The following is a 21,400-nucleotide window of genomic DNA, read 5'->3' as shown; positions in this document are numbered from 1 at the left end:
TCCGGTCTTTTTGTTGTCTTTATGAGTGGACATATTAACAATCTTTCCAAATCTGCAACCAGCTCCCAGTATCCTTTCAATCTTTCGTCTGTCTTGTATACTTCTTTGAAGGCCTGGTCTTATGTCCTTTTTCCTCCTTCTGGAAGCATATCCGTCTGTGTTTTTCCACTTTTAGGTACTCACTCCTATTATATCCCTCGATCTTCTCCTTGAGTGCTGCGCTTATGAAACTGAGGACTTAGTTGTGACGCCATGTATATCTGTCTGTCTAGTATTAACTTGCAGTTTAACAGAACATGTCACATAGTCGCTTTCTCTCCGCATTTACATTCATCAGTCGTTTGTGGGTTCCACCGGACTAAATTGGCCAGTGAAGGCACAACATCGAAGGTAAACTTGATCAGGAAGGATATTCTTGCTTGTTCCCAAGCCCAAAGCTCCTGCCATGAGATTCTGCAGCTGACCACATATTTCACCAATCTCAGGCATTGTCTCTGTTGATTACATTGCACCAAATGCACATTTCGCTGTTCTTTTTCCTCCTTTCTCACTTCGTGTACCACTGCCTCCTTCATCTCTTTTACACTGCTCAAGCAAAATGGTTTCCGATCGCACTGTTTACTGCTCCTTCAGCTTTCCCTTTACTTCCTGTTCGTACCTCTGGAAGGTTTTCTCGGATGTTCTGATCTTTCGAATACCTTAGCTCCATTACTGCCCGCACCTTTCCTGCCTTATATTCTTCGACGATTGATGTTATCGGTTGTTGCAACACTGGTTTTCCATATAGTGCAGTTGTATTCAGCGGTTTTGGAATACCAAGCCATTTTCTGATAAACATATTGCATCTTTGTTCTATCCATTCTACTCTATTTGAGGTTATGCATACATTTGCAATGGCCACGCTATCCTTGGGTACAGTCCAAATTGCAGTATCCAGCATTTGAATTTCCCTGGAAATGTTGTCCTATCAATTATCATTAGACCCTGTTCCACTAATTTGTGTGTTTCTATGACTTGCTTCTTATCATTTAATAAATCTCTGTACCATCTGTCGAGACTTTTTACTGATTGTTCTTTCACGGCTGGTATTTCTTCACCTCCTATCCTGAACTTCACTTCTTTTTGGACGCCTTTCACGAATGCCACACTTTGAGATTTCTTGTCTTTGAATTTCATTCTCGCCCATCTTATTAGCTCGCCCAACCGCTCTAACGTTCCATCAACTGCTTCTCTACTTACTGACAATACAGTAATGTCGTCCATAAAAGCCCTTAATGGTGTCTTTGTAGCAGCTTTCGTACAGTTTGTTGATCTTAGTAACATCTTCATGACTATCACAAATAAGATGACTGATATTGTACATCCAGCTGCAATAGCTACTTCTAGCCGTTGCCACTCCGTTGTGAACTTTTCTGCTATATATCTCATCCTCAATTTATCGTAGTAATACATCAGAATTCGTTTGAACATCTGAAATCCAAAAGAAATCCATAGCTGCTTGAATTAGTGCGTGTAGAACAGATCCATATGCATTGGGAAAATCTAAGAATACAATGTACAGGTTTTCTTCAGTTGTTTTGCACTGTTGATAGTTTCTCAGATGGTAAATGCATGTTCTATGCATCTAGAGACTCCAGGGATCCCTGCCATCTGGATCACTTCATTAACATATCCGTTATGCTGTACAAATCTTATGATTCTCCTTGGCAATAATTCTGAACATGATCTTCCCATCGATATTTAGCGGTAAAATGGGTCTGAATTGTCCTAGTATTTTTGCCTCCCTCTCTTTAGGTAAATAGATACCTTCAGCTATATACCAGCGCTCTGCTACACCTTTCTTCTTCCACATTTCTCTTATCACTGCGAATAGTCGTAAACGCAATTTCAGGCAATACTTATAAATCTTGTAGCTAACGCCGTCGTTCCTTGGTGAACTCGTCTTGCTTTTCAATTTTTCCGTCTGATGTCACTCAAATCGAATGGTACTCTTGGCTCAGGTGATTTCATCAGCCCGAGCGCTACTTGGAGCACTTTATTCCTATCGGTGTCGCTATATGTCTCTTTAAGATGGTGTTCGAGCTCTTCTTTAGTGCAATTTAACCACCCTGCCAAATTTCCCTTTAAACCCGCTCCAGTAGCCAGCGCCAGCTGTCACGTGACACAATCTAAGCTTCAACAGCCCGCGTCAACTGTCAGGTGGCGCAGTCTACTGACCAATGGAGGAGAAGGGCGCATTGCTTTGGCTCGCACCCTCTTTAGGCCTTCCAACAGAGTCATGTGAGTTTTCAGTTCCAGCAACCAGAGCCAACTAGCTGACTCGTGGTACAGGCCTTCGAACTATCGGGGAGGAGGGCGCGCAATTAACGAGATGGTTCCCTCGGCCCACCCGTCACGCAACAACGCTGTGTAAGTGTCATACAATTATACAAGATAAGTGTAATTATCATACAACTATATGAGATAATGAAAGAATCTCTATATGGTTACTCGGGCACCGAAAAATAACAGCCGACTTTTCTTTAAATCATACACAACCATCTTAAAGTGGAAGGATACGTAGATAATGTAACCATCGACTTGTATATGTAACAGGTAAGATAATTGCGGCGGTGAACGTTTGCAAATACTTCATTTTAGATTCTGTCACAGTTCATCAATAATGCTAGAACTATGCAGAATATATACTATATATAAATACTTAAAATCTCAGAGAGCCACAACCTTCCAGAAATAGCAGCCAAATCTCTATCACATCACATCATACCGACTTCAAAAATTAAACATTGAATAATGAGTTACAGCATATACTAAATCTGAAAATTTAGGGAAAAGGACAGTGTAGTCACGACTGGAACATATTTTAATGTTGATCACAACTGATCCAGGGCGAAGTAGTAGCAAGTATAAGGATCCTCTACACGATCGCTCGACCTGTAGGAACTAGCAAGTAAGTCTCCCTCAAATCATCTTCCCGTCTTAAAAAATGGAATGACATATTCGATAAGTAATCCTTCATGCATTATATCTGAGAAAACAAAATAAGAGTAAGCCTTTCTGGTCACGACTTGAATATCTTCGATCATAAGTCATCTCGTTAGGTCTGATCTAGGGTTAAACAAGAAAAAACAATTTATAACTACATAACAGAAGCCTTTTCTATTTCTTGCGTTTCATTACATTTGTTTTTGTTGAAACACTAGCGAAAAAGTAAAAAGAAATTAATGTGTGGCGAAGAAATGAAGATTGAAGCTCTTTATGCTATTAATTTAACTTGAACATATAAACCTTGCAGTAAAACTGAGATTGTGGCGTAAACAATATAAACAATACATATGTTGAAGTGTATAAACCATGCTTTGATTTTCACCACGAGATTTTTTCTCCGGTGTCATTTCAATGGTTTCGTCATTGTGATTACCTTAAGTCTAGAAGATAAATGAAAAAAAGTTGATAAAATATTAGGGTTTTGATGACAGGGCGGAAAGATAATTTGCTTGAAGGATGATCTATTTCTTGAAAGATGATGATGAACATGAGTAGCGTAGGAGTACATGTCGGATATTTGACAGACTTGTAGAGATTCATGATAAACAAACAATATTTACGACTCTCTGGATCTTTTATATAAGACCTATCACACCAGTTTACAGTTCATACCAACATTTCAGTCAGACGCTTGCAAGTAAAGACTAAGATAACAGTATTTGATAGTTTCAATCTTGGTAAGTCTAAAATCCCTTGCTACTAACAACTAATTTAGCAATAGCAGCATCATTTCACATCACCCTGGTAACCGTCTTTTCTTCTGTGATTCTTGTTATTTAAATGATGTTTTTTCTAGTTTCGTTTTGATTTGATTTCCCATGCCACGATTTTACTTTCTTCTTGCGCGTTTCATTATTACTTAATTTTTAGCATTTTGTTCTAATCATTTCTTCTGCAGATATTTATGTTGCTGTAATTGTTGTTGCTCTTTAAAATTATTTAATTATTTACTTATTCCTCTAATTATGCTTTTACTGCCATCACCAGGTTTTGACTTCCATCTAAAACCTACTGCTTATTTTTGAAACAAATGATATTTGAAAGTTCAATCAGTGTCAACGGTGAAATTTGTATTTGTTATGAGTAAACGCAGAATGACTTGTTGATTATGTGTAGTGAGGGCGATGAGCGTGTGGAGAATAGCTCTTATAAGTATAGCAGTATATGATATAAAGAACGGATGAAAGTGACTTTGGGTGAGTATAATATATGGTATGATATTAACTTTGCAGATGAATTTTATTTCAAATGCTCTTTAATTTGTTTCAACCATTCCGACCCACGCCTTCGCGTGGTTGTAGATAAATAATGAAAAGATAAAGCAAATAACGATAATAGTAACAAAGCTGTGATTTTGCAGAAGCAAAGATTTCGCAGAAGCAAAGAGTAATGAGTCTGACGAGGTGGATTCATTACTCCCTTCTTGCCATTAAACTTGAGTTTTATCTTTATCCCTTAGAAATGGGAAAAATAAATATCTGTAAGTTACTTTCAGTGATTATATCCACTATAGGTGAAGCGAGAATGAAGTCGATGACATATTTTACTTCATGCTCATATACCATGTAATAAAACATACAGTAAGCATTTTGTTTTGTTTCTTTCAAAGCAAAATATTTGATTCAGCATAGTTTCAGACCATCAAGGTACCAGTAATTTATACTAGGTCATCTGAAAATCCTAAAGGCGATGTTCATACACCGTACATAAAAACATTAATGTATCACACAATAACTGGCATAACACAGAATCTAACTACCAGTCCTTAAGTAAGTTCCATCATGAGGCTTTGGATGAGTATTATCTACACTGCTCATCTATTTACAAAGCTACTTGGGTTCTACATTTTTCTTAATTTTATAAGGTAATGTGATTATTAGAGACATTATGACATTTCTATGTTCTATGAAGAAATTTCGTGATGCCAGTGAAGTTACGCCACATCAACAATGACAATATATAAAGGCATTAAGTGGATAGTAATGGATAAAGTACCAGACTATGCAATTTACAATATTTCGACCCGCTCCTCCCAACATTATTAGTTCAAGTTCCGTCTAGTTATCTTAGACTCTCTCCTGCTGCTTCATGTGGATGAAATAGGTACTACAATTATATGATTTCCCTCTTTTCTTTCTTTCTTTCTTTCTTTCTTTCTTTCTTTCTTTCTTTCTTTCTTTCTTTCTTTCTTTCTTTCTTCCTTCCTTCCTTTCTTTCTTTCCTTCCCCAACTCTGTCTCTGTCTGTTTGTCTGTCTCTCTCTCTCTCTTATATATATATATATACACATATCATACATATATGCATAAATGCCTCGTGTCTAGGTAAGAGATCTATGGAAGCAATTGCAATTATTTACGAGTTCTCGAAGATTTTTGTAAATTTCGTTTCTTTTTTAATGGAAGAACGTTAAATGGAATATGTTGGTTGGATGTAATTTCGGGATCCAAGTATTTAGCATTGATTTCTTAAGAAAGCCAATGTATTCCCGGTAAAATCACCTGCTGATCTGATAAAAGTTCCTGATAATTAGGCGAAATGAGACAATTGTTCTCAGAAGCACCACAAAGTGCCTTCTGTGGATTTGAGCACTGTCCGTAAGTAGTCACGGTCTCATTGTTTCTACAACTGAAGGAAAGTTTATCAGTGTATTGGATAGTAAAGATAATTATCTGACCTGTTTTAGGGATAGTAAAAAGATGCAAGGTGGAATAGATTAAGGCTTAAAAAAGCGAAGTTGGTGACCATAAAGAGACTGTTTTATATCCATCATGGCCATATTTGTATATATATATATATATATATATATATATATATATATATATATATATATAGTAATTCTGTTTTACACACACACACATTGAGGGGTGGAGAGAGAGAGAGAGAGATGTAAACGGCATAATTTACGTTAAAGTGTTTATCCCAATTAAATTAGCTACATCAATTATATAGAACTTAATCCAGAAATGGAACCCGGAGAAACTATCTCATTCTAATTTGTTGGCCAGTAACTCCTGTAGTTTCTCAAATTTAGGAAAGAATTAATGTGTAACTATCATACCTTTTTTAATGTTACACACAGTGAATAGGTGAACTTCATGTTTTCAAATGAATTACTGTCGTAACTGAAGTAATTATACTTCGAGCACTTGCTTCTAGATTCAGCTATATAAAGATCTTGCATAAAGATCTTGAAATAGAAATTGGCCAGATGTGGCGCCTCTAAACTAAAACAATACCTGTTGTCATAGGTGCCCTAGGAATGATAGCAAAAGGGGCTGATTCCTACCTAGCTCAGATACTGGTAAACCCCAAAATGACAGAAATTCAAAAGATAGTGCTCACGGGAACTGCCCATATCCTAAGTAATGTACTGTCTATGTAATCTGAAATTTTAAAACAAACTTATAATGTTCTTATGTTTTGCAAAACCAAATATATGACACCTTAGGGATAACACCAACTTGAACTTCTAAATTTTTGTCTCTTGCGGTCTCTGGATGAGATTTGGAGTCAACTTGTACAAATACAAAGCAAAATCAAACAAATAATAATTTAAAAAATAATAATAATAATCCACAAGTCCTGAAATTTGGGGAGGAGTTAGTGGATTACATCAACCCCAGTACTTGATTAGCGTTTATATTATCGATCCCAAAAGGATGAAAGGCAAAATCGACCTCCCCTGAATTTGAACTCAGAACGTAAAGACAGACAAAATGCCGCCAAGCATTTTATCCAGCATGCTAACGGCTCTAAGACTGTTTATATATAATGGTAAATGTCATTAACTGTTTATATACAATGACATTTATCAGCCGTTGTTTTCATGGCAACAATTTCTTGAGCTCTAAGCCCGATACGTTTTGAAAATTTTGTAAAGATTCGTTGAGAAATGTAATCATAATATATATTATCAAGTATATTGAAGGTTTATATGTCAATACTGTGTCCTAGTTTGTGTTTGCAGTGCGTATAGCCTTTCTGTAGAATTTAAAGCCAGCACTAAAAGTTACATTTCGTATATTCCAAGAATATGTTTGATATGTAATTTAATATGCTGGCTCTAAATTCTAAAGAGTTACTCTTAAAAATGAAAACAATGCACTGCTAACACAAAGTAGGACACACTATTGAATTATAAACTTTAATATACTTGGTCGTATATTATGGTTGCAAAACGAACTGCGATGTTCTTCCCAGCAATTAATACGTAATTACCAGTTTCCGGGAATGTGTTGAATGTGTAAATTGGTCTATCCATCTTTTTGTCACATCGCTAAGCTTAGTAGTTATTTAAGCAATGTATTTTTTAATGTGGTGCTGAAGAAGGAGCAATAACTCCCGAAATATGTATATACTCCAATTACGTAATTTTCTTATGTTCGGTTGCATAGTTTACATCAGCGTATTCGTATACGGAACGTCGCAGCTGGCAGAGATGACTCTAAATTCTATAAAAAAAATCTGTATAGATAAACTTACAATATATAAATATGTGTACACACATACATACACGCACGCACAATATATATATATATATATATATACATATATATATATATATATATATATATATATATATATATATATATATATATATATATATATATATATATATATATATACAGGAAGAAAGAGAGTAGGAGAGAGAGTAAGAAAGTGAACGAGGTGGGAGTGGAAGCAGAAAGTAAAATGAGAATGTGGTTGTGTGTTGTTTTTGAAAATAAACACATTGTAGTACTTCTCCAGTTAGTCTTCAGAATCTATTTCCTGTATAAGAATCTGTATTGAACCAAAGCCGAAATTTTGAACACGGTTTGAATCATGTTCGTTCTTTACACGATCAATATACATGCATATGTATCTACACATACATATGCATGTAAATACACACACACACAAACACATACATAAATTAGTGTATGTTTTCCTCTTGTGTATGCGCTTGCACGCGTGTGTCTGCGTGTGTGTGTGTGCGTGCGTGTGAATGTGTGTGTGTGTGTGGTGTGTGTGTGTGTGTGGTGTGTGTGTGTGTGTGTGTGTATTTGTTCAGTGAGAGAAAGGAAGGGGAAATGAAAATATTCACTTTAGAGTTTCATTATATTTTACTAGCAAGAGCGTCATTCTGATGTTCAAAATACTGAGTATATACAAAGTAATTATCTTTTCGCAGTTAATCGGTAGATTAACTTAATGGTTACCTCGAAGATTGTACTGCCAAATGATCTTTTAATTGTCTAATCTTATAGTTACAGCCGTCTTTGTAACAACATAGTCATCTCTCCATACGATCTTTCTAGAAATAATCCTGCTCATATAAGTGAGGATAAACGGATTAATTTTAAAAGCCTTCTTAATGAAAAACAAAATCACGGTAGGCAACAATTTATGCGACCAAAGGTCTGCTTGAAAGGGAAAATAGTTGATCCCCTAGTCGTCACTGGAAAGAAATAATCATTTTGTTGTTTTTTTAGCCCTAGATCAACCCTGAGCTGAGATATGATCATAAACGTGTCCCAGCTCTGAGCATTCCGATATTTTCCCACATTGCATATCTATGGCCAGAGTGTTCAATATGCCTTCTCCTTAACTTACGAACGAGTTCAGTTCCGACTGACAGGTCGTAAGTTGATCTGGTTGTATGTCGGATTTATATTTTTCAACACTATTTTCATTCATGCAAATTATGCTTCAAAGCGACTGAGTGAGAGACAGTGGCAGGTAGTATATGCCTGGGTCTGAGGGAGGCATGCGTTGCCTGTTGCTGGGATAGTTATCGTACGTGAAGCTGCCCAACGTCGGATAATCGATTTATTTACTTATCCTTTTATTTTTATTTTTTTGTTGTCGTAAGTGCGGATGGTCGTGAATGGCTCCATTTTGAAGGTGATGAGGTGTAACTTGAGAGAAATTTGACTGTTCTTTCTGGATGTTCCTGCAAACAGAACTCAACTGAATTTAAATATTGGAAAGCCCAGCTACCAGAGGCATGAGATTGTAAAAGCATCTCTTCTCTGCGTTTGATTTATATCAGCTCTTCCGGTTTACTTTGCTTTGCGCATAAACTATATATTCTTTAATTAATGGCAAGCCATCGAAAGCATAAACGAGCAAATTAAGCTATCCATTAGGGTGATAAACTAATTTAGGACTGCTTTATGTAACAGATAAATATATAATGGTATTCATTGCGGAAGCACACGGGGTACGGTTTCTTTGAGTATCACCTCCTCAAAAGTCCATGAAATGGTACGTCAGAACACTCCGCATCCTTTTTTTTTCTGTTTTTGCACACCGAAGACTTGAAAGAAATGTATTTTCATCCTTCCCAGTGTTGCAGTTAGACTTATATATATATAATCTTCTGCTTGTTTCAGTCATTGAACTGCAGCTATGCTGGAGTACCGTCTTAAAGGGTTTAGTCGGACAAATCGAACCTTGTACTAACATTTAACGCTGTACTTATTCTATCATCCTTTTTTGCTGAACCGTTAAGTTGCGGGGACATAAACACACTAACGCTGGTTGTTTAGTGGCGTTGAAGTACAAACACAAGCACGAAGACAAACACATACACATATATACGCACACGCATGTGTGTATGTGTGTTTAGGTGTATGGCTTAGTTGTTACGGTATCGGACTCACGAACGTAAGATTGTGGTTTCGGTTCCTGGACCGGGTGATGCATTGTGTTCTTAAGCAAAACATTTCATTTCAAGTTTCTCCTGTCGACTCAGCTGGCACAAATGAGTACTCCTACCACTGAAACCGGGAAATCAATCATATAAGTCTATATGATGCGGAAAAGGGTTATGAGGCATATGGTTGAACAGGATCTATAGTATAAGACACTTGCACAAGGTGCCTGCAGTGGGATTGAAACTGAAACTACGTGGTTGTAAAGTGACGATATACTGAAAGCTGCACGCATTAGAAATTTGGGGAAAGATAAGAGCCTTGTGGCAATTGTTAGGAACACTGAAAGAAAAGGGGAGATAATTTTAATATATCAATAATTTTCATCTTACACTTAATTTATGAAGGAGTAGTGTGATTTTTGTCTGCAGGCAAGGAACAATTATAGACATGTTTTGATCTGTTATACACCGTCAACATAGTATAGTCTATACAAGACTTCCTGATCACCTGATAAATATTTTTAAGATATAGAGTTACAAATATCTATTGACTAGTATAACTTCTGTTATTTCTCTCAGATTATGTTCTAAGTGTAAAAATCATTGAGAACTGAACAGATAAGCTTGCGTTATCTCCTCTATGGTGATGAGGTCTAATAGACATGTTTTCTCTCTCCAACGAAGAGGGAAATTTTAGTTCATAATTTTATTTATTTATTTATTTTTGCTTCAATAAAACAACTCTTAACTGTGCCGATGGCACAGTTGAGTTGTTTCAGTTACCTCACTTTATTTTTCAAATATACAGAGTCTGTCACTTATCGTGTATGACTACCTTCTCTGCGTCCCTCCTCTTTCGTTTTAAGATGTAATGCTTCCTTATCATAGGCTCTCACAATGAAGAAGACCAGTAGCGATGGCTTGACCATGATTCTACTTACCAGATACATTTAGGGAAGGCCGTAGTCCATAGGTTACTAGTATATATGCCTATACCGCACCTTCCATGTACCTTCACGGCCAAGAAAACAATGAAAGCCGTAATATTTCATCGTCGCAACGAAAAGCGAGTAGTGACTAGATCATTCACTACTCGCTTTTCGTTGCGCATTTGCGACGATGAAATATTACGGCTTTCATTGTTTTCTTGACCGTGAAGGCACATGGAAGGTGCGATATAGATATATACTAGTAACCTAGTGATCTAGTCACTGGAAGGTTGCAATCCGAGAAAGAGATTACAACAAAGAAGTGAATGAAAACAGAGAAGAGAGACATGTGTTTGGATTAAAGCGGAGAGAGAAAAGAAAATAGCGGCAAGAAGGGCAGACGAGAGTAAAGCAAAAAGGAATGGCCGTGAGAAGTTAAGAAGGGGCATGAATGATAACATAATAATGTAAACAATAAACCTTGCAGACGCAACAATGATAAAATGATCGGTCAAAACCTGAAAGAGAAGAAAGGCAAGCGGAATAAACAGAGACATGAACACAAAAATATATAAACATTTGAGATAGGGACACACAAACAAATACACTTATGATCATGCTCATAGCATATAACAACAGACAGTAGAATCTGGCTGGTGAGATTACATTTAGTGATTGTCAGTAGTAGGGAACTAATCACTAAAGAGTACACAGGGATCGTAGATATAAAAAAAAAACTCTGGGTGGCGTTTGATTTGGAGGAGGTAGAAGCAGGGAGAAAAACATTTCTTTAAACTCGAAATAGAGATTTAAGTGCGAATAGGAAGCATGGTTCCTTGAGTTTTGTGGGAAGTGAGGCTCCCTAATGAACAAGAAATTCTGAACACCAAGAGGTGCTTCGATAACAGCTAATAAAGGACAAGTCCTTGGAGATGTGTCTTGCGAGATAACTTTACGTTGCATTTAGAGTCCACTTTCCCTCATTTGCTTAATTGCAATGGAAGTATAGTCAAAGCACTTGTTGTTCAAATCTATGTAGATCTCCAGTGTTTAAATATCTCGCTTTGATAAACTGAAAAGTTTTTTTTGTTCATGTGAGTTCATCTACTATATAGCTTCCGACAAATGTTTAAACGACCCAAACTTATATCGCGTATCGAAAGCATTTCGAAAATATTTTTCACTATCTTAGTTATATTTTCCTTTGGTATACAGAGTGACCAATTTATTCTTTCTTTCGTTCTTGGTCCATTCATATACCAAACGCTTGTAATACTACTATACATTATCAGGCTAAACCAACTCGTTATTTGACAGCAGATGTTATGGTGTGTGTGTGTGTGTGTGTGCGTGTGTGTGTGTGTGTGTGTGTGTGTGTGTAGGGAACACAATTTCATTTACCCATGCAATTTATAGAAGTTGACATCTGATTTAGGCCCCCCACGTTGATTTGAGGGTCCTAATTTTTCAGCGTTTAATCATTGAAATAAATCCCTCCACACACACCTGTAAGCTTAGTTTAATCTTTAATAGTAGTTTTAGTATTAGAGCGGCTCAAGAGCCACAAGGTCTCCCTTTAGGAGAATCAGAAATTGAGCGCAACTGACGGGATTCTTTACGCCATTCTATCACAATCGACAAGAATTTATTAAGCATCACACACGCACAGATATAACGTAAGTGTACTTTACATCGCAGACAAGGTCATGGGGTTTCAGGATCAATCCTACAGTACAGTATTTTGTTGAGAGTCTTCTACAGCCATGGATAGACTCGAGGCATGTATATGAAATTTTGCCTGTCTTGAGCGATAAAAATGATTTACCACCCTGTTTCGCACCATCGCTATGCCTAGGGATGCCTTCAGCGGAGCCAATCCTACTACTAGCATCCGAGCCACTTCCCGCCATTATCAGTCAACAGAAGCACAGAAAATAGGTCATTGGTACTGTTCGTCCTCTTTTGACTAAGTGGCTAAAACCCACACTTAACTATACACACACACACACACACACACACACACATACACACACACACACACACACACATACACACACACACACACACACACACACTCACACATACATCATGTACGCACGAATCTATATATCTCTTCTCTGTCGTTCTCTTTGTAATATGTGTGTGTGTTCAAGTTGAAAGACGCACAAAGACCTTGGCGATACAATTATAGTACATCTTCGCTAAATATATAATTAACAATTCAATAGGCTGTTGGTGCTAATGACTTTATACCTATTTGAATTAAACTTGAATTATACCGCTAAAAGCTATTACTGAATGTTATCGCGAATTATATATATTATATAATATCTAGATGTATATAAATATATATCATGCATATAATGTATATATATATATATATATATATTATATATATATATATATATATATATATATATATATATATATAATAGGGTAAAAGATTGCTATTAATTAGATTAATATCAATTTAAACCAGTGGCCTAGCATATTGAAAAAAAATCTGAAGATTCAGAAAATTATATTACATACATATAAGAGGAATGACCAATAGGTGGACTCCTAATATGCTAAATGTAGACCCCATATGGTCTGGCCACTAAGTTCTTTCGAACTATGTATGCATATATATATATATATATATATATATATATATATATATATATATATATATATATATATATGTGTATGTGTGTGTGTGTGTGTGTATTCATACAAGCACATTAACTTATCCATGTATCGATATATGAAAATGTGGATGTATGAATGTGTATGAGAGAGTGTGAGTAGAGAACAAGATCATTGAGCTAATCCACCCTCGAATTATTGAACAAATATATATATATATGTATATGTATATATATATCAATGAATAAATAGATAAAACATTTGTGAACGACTTAAACAAACGGCGTCAGAGATAGTATCTTCGCTTTAAGTTGTCTGTGTTTCACTTAAGACTTACGGAAAACAAAACTTAAAATGTCAGACACTGCAACTAGCCAGGTGCCACTAGACTCGATAGTGGTGGTGATGTTGCCGAGATTGATCGGCTCTTTCGGTGGTAACACATACATTCATAGATACATATATACATACATAAGCATATCTGTGTGCGTGCGTACACACACACACACACACACACACATGATAGTCTGGTCAGATTAGACAGCTGACTTGGATTAAGCTTGTTTTATAAGTACGAATCCAGATTTGGCTTCTAGCTGAATCTATCTAATCTATCTCATTTGCGCACAATTAAGCCAATCTAGAGAGTGATGAGGTTTTTTTTGTTTTTATTTGCTGTTCATTTCTTACTTTTTTTTTTACGTTTTGCTTTTGTTTTTAAATTCTTGTTACATTTTCTTCGGGTTAGGTCAACTTTATGTAGTTGTTTCTGTTGTTGTTATAGTTCTAAAAGTTGTTATAGTTGCTATTGCATTTTTCTTTTCGTTTTTTTTTTTCTTTTTCGTTATTATCTCAGTCACGCCGGTTACGTTCTTTTTTTCGCGAGAACGTTCTGGACAAGGAAGAATCTATTCGCATTTCTTCATACTTCTTCTACAAGTCCTGGTAAGAGGAGTAACAGCATTTATTTATTAACATCTATTTACATATTTAATATATTTATCAATTCTCTACATTTCAGTATATTCATTGATATATGTACGTCTATATCTATATAGATATATATGTATATATATATATATACATAATTTACATACTGTTTCATATTTACATTCTTACATATTTAATTTACATGTGTTTACCACATGTCAAACGGGGGAAAGAAAAAATTTCTTTCTCTCTGACCCCGGAAGCTATAAACATCCTGAATGTCGTTACAGATTAGTTCTAAGCTGTGACGTTGTAGTTTTAAGAAAGCCGAAACAGTTATGTTGTTTATTATGAAGTATTATGCCAAGGCATGTGTGTGTGCGTGTGTGAGGGTGTGTATGCGCGCGCACATGTGTGTACATATGTGTATGTATTTATGTATTGTTCTCTCGTTCTCACTCTCAGTTTCATTCGCTATTTCTTCTCTGCTATCAGCCCTTCTCTCTCTCACACGCTCTCTCCTTCTGTGTGTGTGTGTGCATATATATATATATATATATATATATATATATATATATATATATATATATAATTTGTTTGTATGTGTATATATGTGTGTATGTATATATGTATATAACTATATGTAATACATTCACGCGCGCGAATTACTTTAATAATTATTACTCCAAGATTCTTACATGATATTCACTAAGGAAATATATATATTTCTTTTGTCATTTACTGGCTTTAGTCATTAGACTGCGGGGATACTAAGGCACCGGCTTGAAGAAATTAGTCAAAAAAGTTGACCCCAGTACAGAACTAGTAAAAAAAGTTGACCCCAGTCGTTTTTCTTTTAAGCCTTATACTTATTACATCGGACCGCTAAATTAAGAGGAATATAAACAAATAGACATCAGTTGTCAAGCGGTAGTGGTGGGACAAACATAAACACACACATATGAATACGTACATAGTTACATATACATGTACACTCACTCACGCAAACGCGCGCGCGCACGCACACACACACACACACACACACACACACACACACACACATGACAACCCTCTAAGTTTTTATCTACCAAATCCAGCCACAGGGCTTGGTCGACCCGGCACAATAGTTGAAGATATTATCCCAGGATGCCACGTAGTGGAACTGAACCCAGAATCACGTGGTTGGGAAGCCAACTTCTGACCATATAGCTTTCTAGTGTGTGTGTGTGTGTGTGTGTGTGTGCGTGTGTGTGTGTGTGTGTGTGTGTAAAGATATAGCAGTGCAGCCAACATTTTATCGGGAAATAGACGACCTAACCAATATGTCCAGGAGGGGAATATATGCGCCACAGAATCTGAGAATCCAGTCATATTAGGCTATGACTCGAGAATGACCATTGACATTTTTGAATGTGACATAAATGTATTACTTGAAATGTAGCGTTTGTATTCTTTGAAACAGAAATACGTGGTTTAAAAAGCTATTACCTCTGACAAAACATAATGTAATAATTTCCAGCGAACGGCATCATAATAATCAACGCTCTTACTTTTTCCACCTGATCAATAATTAAAAAATTGTGAGCCTTGAACCAATGCAGGAGCATCAAGCTGGTTACTTGAATAGCTAGAAATAGCAGTCTCCTTGAAATCACAATCTACCGTCTTAAAACAAATTCAGTGAATAATACGGTCTTGAACACTGGGTAAACAATGATCACAGTTGGATTTTTTCATCATTGAGTTGCTTCATCAGGTCATCAATAGCATCAGTAATATGAAAAATGTTTTGGCTTCTTTCATCACGGGATGGATCATCCATCATCCAACATAGATCTGCCCATGGGAGTAGCAGGTCTATTCTACGTGTGGTCATTTGATTTTGTTTATAGACTTAGTGATTCTTAGGCATATGGGAATTTATAGACATTTGAATTGGAGAACTCTATCTGTAGGACAGAAATACAAAAGTGAAAAACTTTTACCTAATGAAACGTTTGTTAAATTCAACAGATATACTAGTGAATTCATTTGTGTGTGTGTGTATTTATGTATCTGTGTTTGTCTCCCCACCATCGCTTGACCACCGATGTTGGTGAGTTAAGTCTCCGTAACTTTGCGGTTCGGCAAAAGAGAACGATAGAATAAGTGCTAGGCTTACAAAGAATAAGTCTTGGGGTCTATTTGTTCGACTAAAGGCGGTGCTCCAGTATGGCCGCAGTAAAATGACTGAAACAGGTAAAAGAATAAAAGAATATATATATATAATTTTCACTCGTAAACAACAATTGATGATCGGAAAGCAACATGCACACATATTATCTGAAATTAAAACATTCCAATATTCGTACATGTGTGCAGTATAATTCGTGTCAAAAAGACAATGGAGAGAATGAAATTTCGTCAACCTATGGTATTGAATGTGAAAGGAATTGAAATGAAGGAACTGCAAAATCCGGGAAAATTCCGTGTGTATTACCCTTATTTCATTGAAGCATGATCAAAGCAATTTCTCCAGTTCACTTTTAGCTTTTTTCGTTGTCTTGGAGACCAATTACATTTTTACTCGTAGTAAAATAATTCAACTAATTAAAAATTATACAATTTTCAACAATTAGTTGTATTAGTGCAGTTTTCATCAAGCGAACATATTTATTTGTTTTTAGTTAAACGCAAAAGTCATTAACTGCTCCGCCTCTTTTCGATTCTTTGACAAATCTGAGATTTAGGCAGTTTATTACATTGTTTTCTGACCTTGACCATAGAATTATAGGAAATTGTGTTGATTCTTTGTATATTACAAACACTTGTTTACTTTCGAAATCTTATCCTTTCCGTTCCATGCTATTGCGATGATTAGAAGAAAAAAGTATAACAAGAAACGAACAAGAAAAAAGAAAGCGTAAAAAAAAAAATAATGCCATTACAATTTTGCATCCATTTCGAAATAGAACAGTTGTCCACTAGGCTCAACTTGTTTCTCTGGCTGAAACTGTGCCTTGCTTTGAATATGGTCTCAGTGCAGGAATAGTCTCTTATATTGAAGTTAGTCATGATGCTAGAGCTGTGTGTACTGTTTAATTTGTCTTTCTCTTTGAAATTATTTGTTCATAATCCACGAGATGTCTCCAGAGTAAGAAATATACCTCCATAATAGAAGCAGATGTTTAACTGTTCTCAGTGTGGGTGCTGTTACTAAGTTTTAAGGTCTATTTAACCCACTTAACGGAAATAGATGGAAGAAATGACAGTGTCAGACAAAATGCTTTGCGGTATTTGATCACTTTTTTTTTTCATAGTATGTGTTCAAATCCCACCGGAATGAAATTTCATGCATGCGAACTTGATAAACAGTCAGTCTAAATGATGTAAGTAGTCTTGTAGTTATGTCCACTCTAGGAGCTTCATACTGAGAAGGAACTGCTTTTTGTACTTGGAGTTGTTTCTACGTATTAAAACTCCTGATGTTGCTGTAGATATGTCATAAAACGTTGACCTTTAGCCGCCAGGCTGACATTGGAAACATACTGTGCAAGTGATTATACATAATAGCATCACCATCCATTGTGCTACCATAAGTAGCGAGGATCAACTTATTACTATTGCTTACTCGGTTAAAATTACCGGTAGTAGCGGCGTTGGGGTGCGCCGATCGGAGAAAGCAAAGATAGGTAGAAGGTTAACAGCACTATTGCACATGCTGAAACTAAAAGTACCTGTGCGGTCACAGTAAAGCAGTTGCATCAAAGTAAGATGTATTGATGCGTTTATTTTGATGTTGTTATCGCTGCAACTTAACAACAACAGCATCAACAATTGCTGCTATTGCTACCGTAACTACTGTTGCTACTACTGCTACTGACACTGCTGCTGTTGCTACTGCTGCTGCTACTTCAAAGTTAAACAATAAGAGGAACATTTTATGAGAGAAGTATCAAAGTCAAACTCGTGGGGATTTTGAAGTCAGGACTTGAAAAGACGTTTCAAGTTAAGTCAGACTTCACTGAGCAGATAAACCCTTAATCTAACTATGACAAACCTGCTTTCCAGCCATTTTCCCCTTTTCTTTTCTTGGCTTTATTCAAACATCATGTAAAATAGTCTTATTTGGAATTCAGTTGTCATGGTCAGCTGTGATTTAAGATAAATTTGATCGTATTTTTCTAGCAAGCTGAGCGACAACGTGCAGGCTTCCTTGTTGATTCGGCGTAAAAAGATGTAATTAAATTACGTAAGGCGTTAAGCTAGTATTCTTTTTATCACATTTATTATTATTATTATTATTATTATTATTATTATTATTATTATTATTATTATTATTATTATACTACTACTATTATTATTATTATTATATTATATTATTATATTATTATTATATTATTATTATTATTATTATTATTATATTATTATATTATTATATTATTATTATTATTATTATTATTATTATTATTATTATTATTATTATTATTATTATTGAGTGAGAGAGCAGTGCATGCCATCAAAGTGACACTGGGGTAAAATATATTATTATTATTATTATTATTATTATTATTATTATTATTATTATTATTATTATTATTATTACTACTATTATTATTATTATTATTATTATTATTACTATTATTATTATTATTATTATTATTATCACTATTATTATTATTATCATTATTATTATTATTATTATTATTATTATTATTATTATTATTATTATTATTATTATTATTATTATTATTATTATTATTATTATTATTTAGGCGGTGAGCCGATAGAATCGTTAGCACGAAGGCAAAATGCTTAACAGCATTTCGTCCGGCTTTACGTTCTGAGTTCGATTTTGTCATTCAATCTTTAGGGGTTGGTAAAAGAAGTACGAGCTGCGTACTGGGGTTGTTGTGATCAACTAGACCCCCCCCCCCCACACACACACTTCCATAATTTCAGGCCTTGTGCCTATAGTAGAAAGAATTACTATTACTATTATTATTATTATTATATTATTATTATTATTATTATTATTATTATTATTATTATTATTATTATTATTCAGTAGTTTTATTTTTATAGCGTGCTTTCACTTCACTACCGAGCGCAGCTCTGTGTGCCTTGGGTATGTGCTGTGATTTGTTATTATTATTATTATTATTATTATTATTATTATTATTATTATTATTATTACTATGTTTTATTGTTGCTGCTCCCTTGCTTTATACGAGCTGTTCCAAGTTTCTTCCAAAGACCTCAAGAAAAAGACAGTATGCTGTACATTTTACTGCAATTGTTATTTATGAGTAGCAATGATACATTGCAGGGATAAAAGACCAATTACTGAGAATTACGATTTCGTTAAAAGTTTGTTGTGATATTTGCGATTTTCAAAAATTTAACCAAATTCTAATTTGTTCCGGTTGACACTATTTTTCTCGGAGGTGCGTGTTGTACTCATAAGAAAAAAAATTATAGTTCTGGATTCTTTGTGGTTTCCTGATATTTGACTATGATGTTTCTTATTTTTCCACAGCTCCAGTACATTGTCGCTCTTAAATATCACATTTTTGAAACCTTTTGCAGGGTCCTTGCATTTACTTAACCTTTCAAACGTTTTCATAGAGCGATTGACATCTGTTAGGATTGACACATCTACGAGCAAACGTTTTGTTGCTATGAATTTTCATCACAATATTTGGACTGTTGACCTGGGTAGCACAATCAGTTTGAATAATAAAGTGAAAAAAAGAACCGGTTATGTCTTATTTTCAACTATTTTGGCAGCGTCCAAACTGACGATACGTGACCCAATGCATTTGTAATGACCAAATCTGTCATGGCGATTAGCATATTCATTTGAGGCTAATATACAGCAGCCAAAGACGAGGTGATCAATTCTTTCTTTGGATATATCACAAAAGCGATACTTAGGATAAACACACTTTTCAAGAATGTTGTCTTGCAAATTTCTAGTGGTCACACGTAATCCTGTACAACCTCTGTTTCTGATTCATGTCCAGATGCAGACATACAACGGTATCATATTTGTATCAGCATCAAGATCGCTGGCCCATGTAGGATAATTTTCCTTAATTTTTCATTTACGATAGCTTCATCATCATCATTATCATCATCATCATCAACAGTAGTAGTAGTAGTATTTGGTGTTGTGGCATTGATATTTTTATTTCTAATGCAAGCATGAAGTGAAAAGTTTATGGTGTCAAGAAAGTGGTTATTATTATAGACAGAAGTACTTACTGAACTATCACGTTCTTCTCAACCAGAGTTAATTATCCTCTTATAAATTATCCCATTATCCATGTAAACTCCTATCTCATATATATCTATTGGCTTAGTACAGATAGTATGGCAGGCGCTTTGTTGTTTCTGTGAGCAGAACAACGCAGTATGAACGTCGTCGCTCTTGTTCATGACTATACCGATCGCTATTAGCATGGAATAAGACCAACTGATAATATTTAATGCATATCCTCTGCTATAAGCACAAGGCCTGAAACTTGTGGGGATGGGGCTAGTCGATTACATCCACCCCAGTGCTCAATTGGTACGTAATTCATCGACCCCGAAAGGATGAAAGGCAAAGTCGATCTCGGCGGAATTTGATCTCAGAACGCAAGGACGGACGAAATGCCGCTAAACATTTTGCCCAGCGTGCTAACGATTCTCGCCGCCTTAATATATATACATATATATATATATATATATATATATATATATATATATATATATATATATATATATATATATATATATATATATATATATATATGCAGTGCATGCTTACTTTTGTACCTACCTATATTTATTTTGCCCAATGCATTGAAAGCTAAGTGTTTAGGCTGTGTACACACAATCCTTTTCTGATTGCAGGACACATGGACTTTTTCTTCTACTTCCCCGGGCCCCTATTTAAAAAGAAAAGCTACATATAAAATTTCCCGCATGACATCTGAAAATAAAGTTTTAATCCATATACTTAAATTAGAAAAATTCTCCGCTGAAGAATTTCATCAGGAAATAGATTAGAAATATTTACAAATTTTATTTTTACTTTCTAGAATTTGCTAATGTCTATACAGATATGTACAGTTATTAATGTTTGAGGAGAAGCAAGAGTGTATCATTGCTACTGTACTAATTTATAATTAGACAGCTTGACATATTTTTTCGTGTCAGAATGACTTCTATACTATTACTAAACCAGTGTAACTTTT

General features: G+C 35.2%; 1 protein-coding gene across 1 annotated transcript in view; it reads left to right on the top strand.

Moving 5' to 3' along the window:
• Positions 1-3,604: 3,604 nt before the first annotated feature.
• LOC115209845 (con-Ins Im1) overlaps positions 3,605-21,400 on the top strand; it is a 156,207-nt gene continuing 138,411 nt past the window's right edge. Inside the window, exon 1 of the mRNA XM_029778413.2 lies at positions 3,605-3,725. The gene's annotated coding sequence lies outside the window, so the exon portion shown is untranslated. The remainder of the gene's footprint in view (positions 3,726-21,400) is intronic.

This window comes from Octopus sinensis, linkage group LG3, assembly GCF_006345805.1.
Source record: "Octopus sinensis linkage group LG3, ASM634580v1, whole genome shotgun sequence".
NCBI lineage: Eukaryota > Metazoa > Mollusca > Cephalopoda > Octopoda > Octopodidae > Octopus > Octopus sinensis.
Note: the sequence above shows the minus strand (reverse complement) of the source record. Positions and strands in the feature narration are given on the sequence as shown.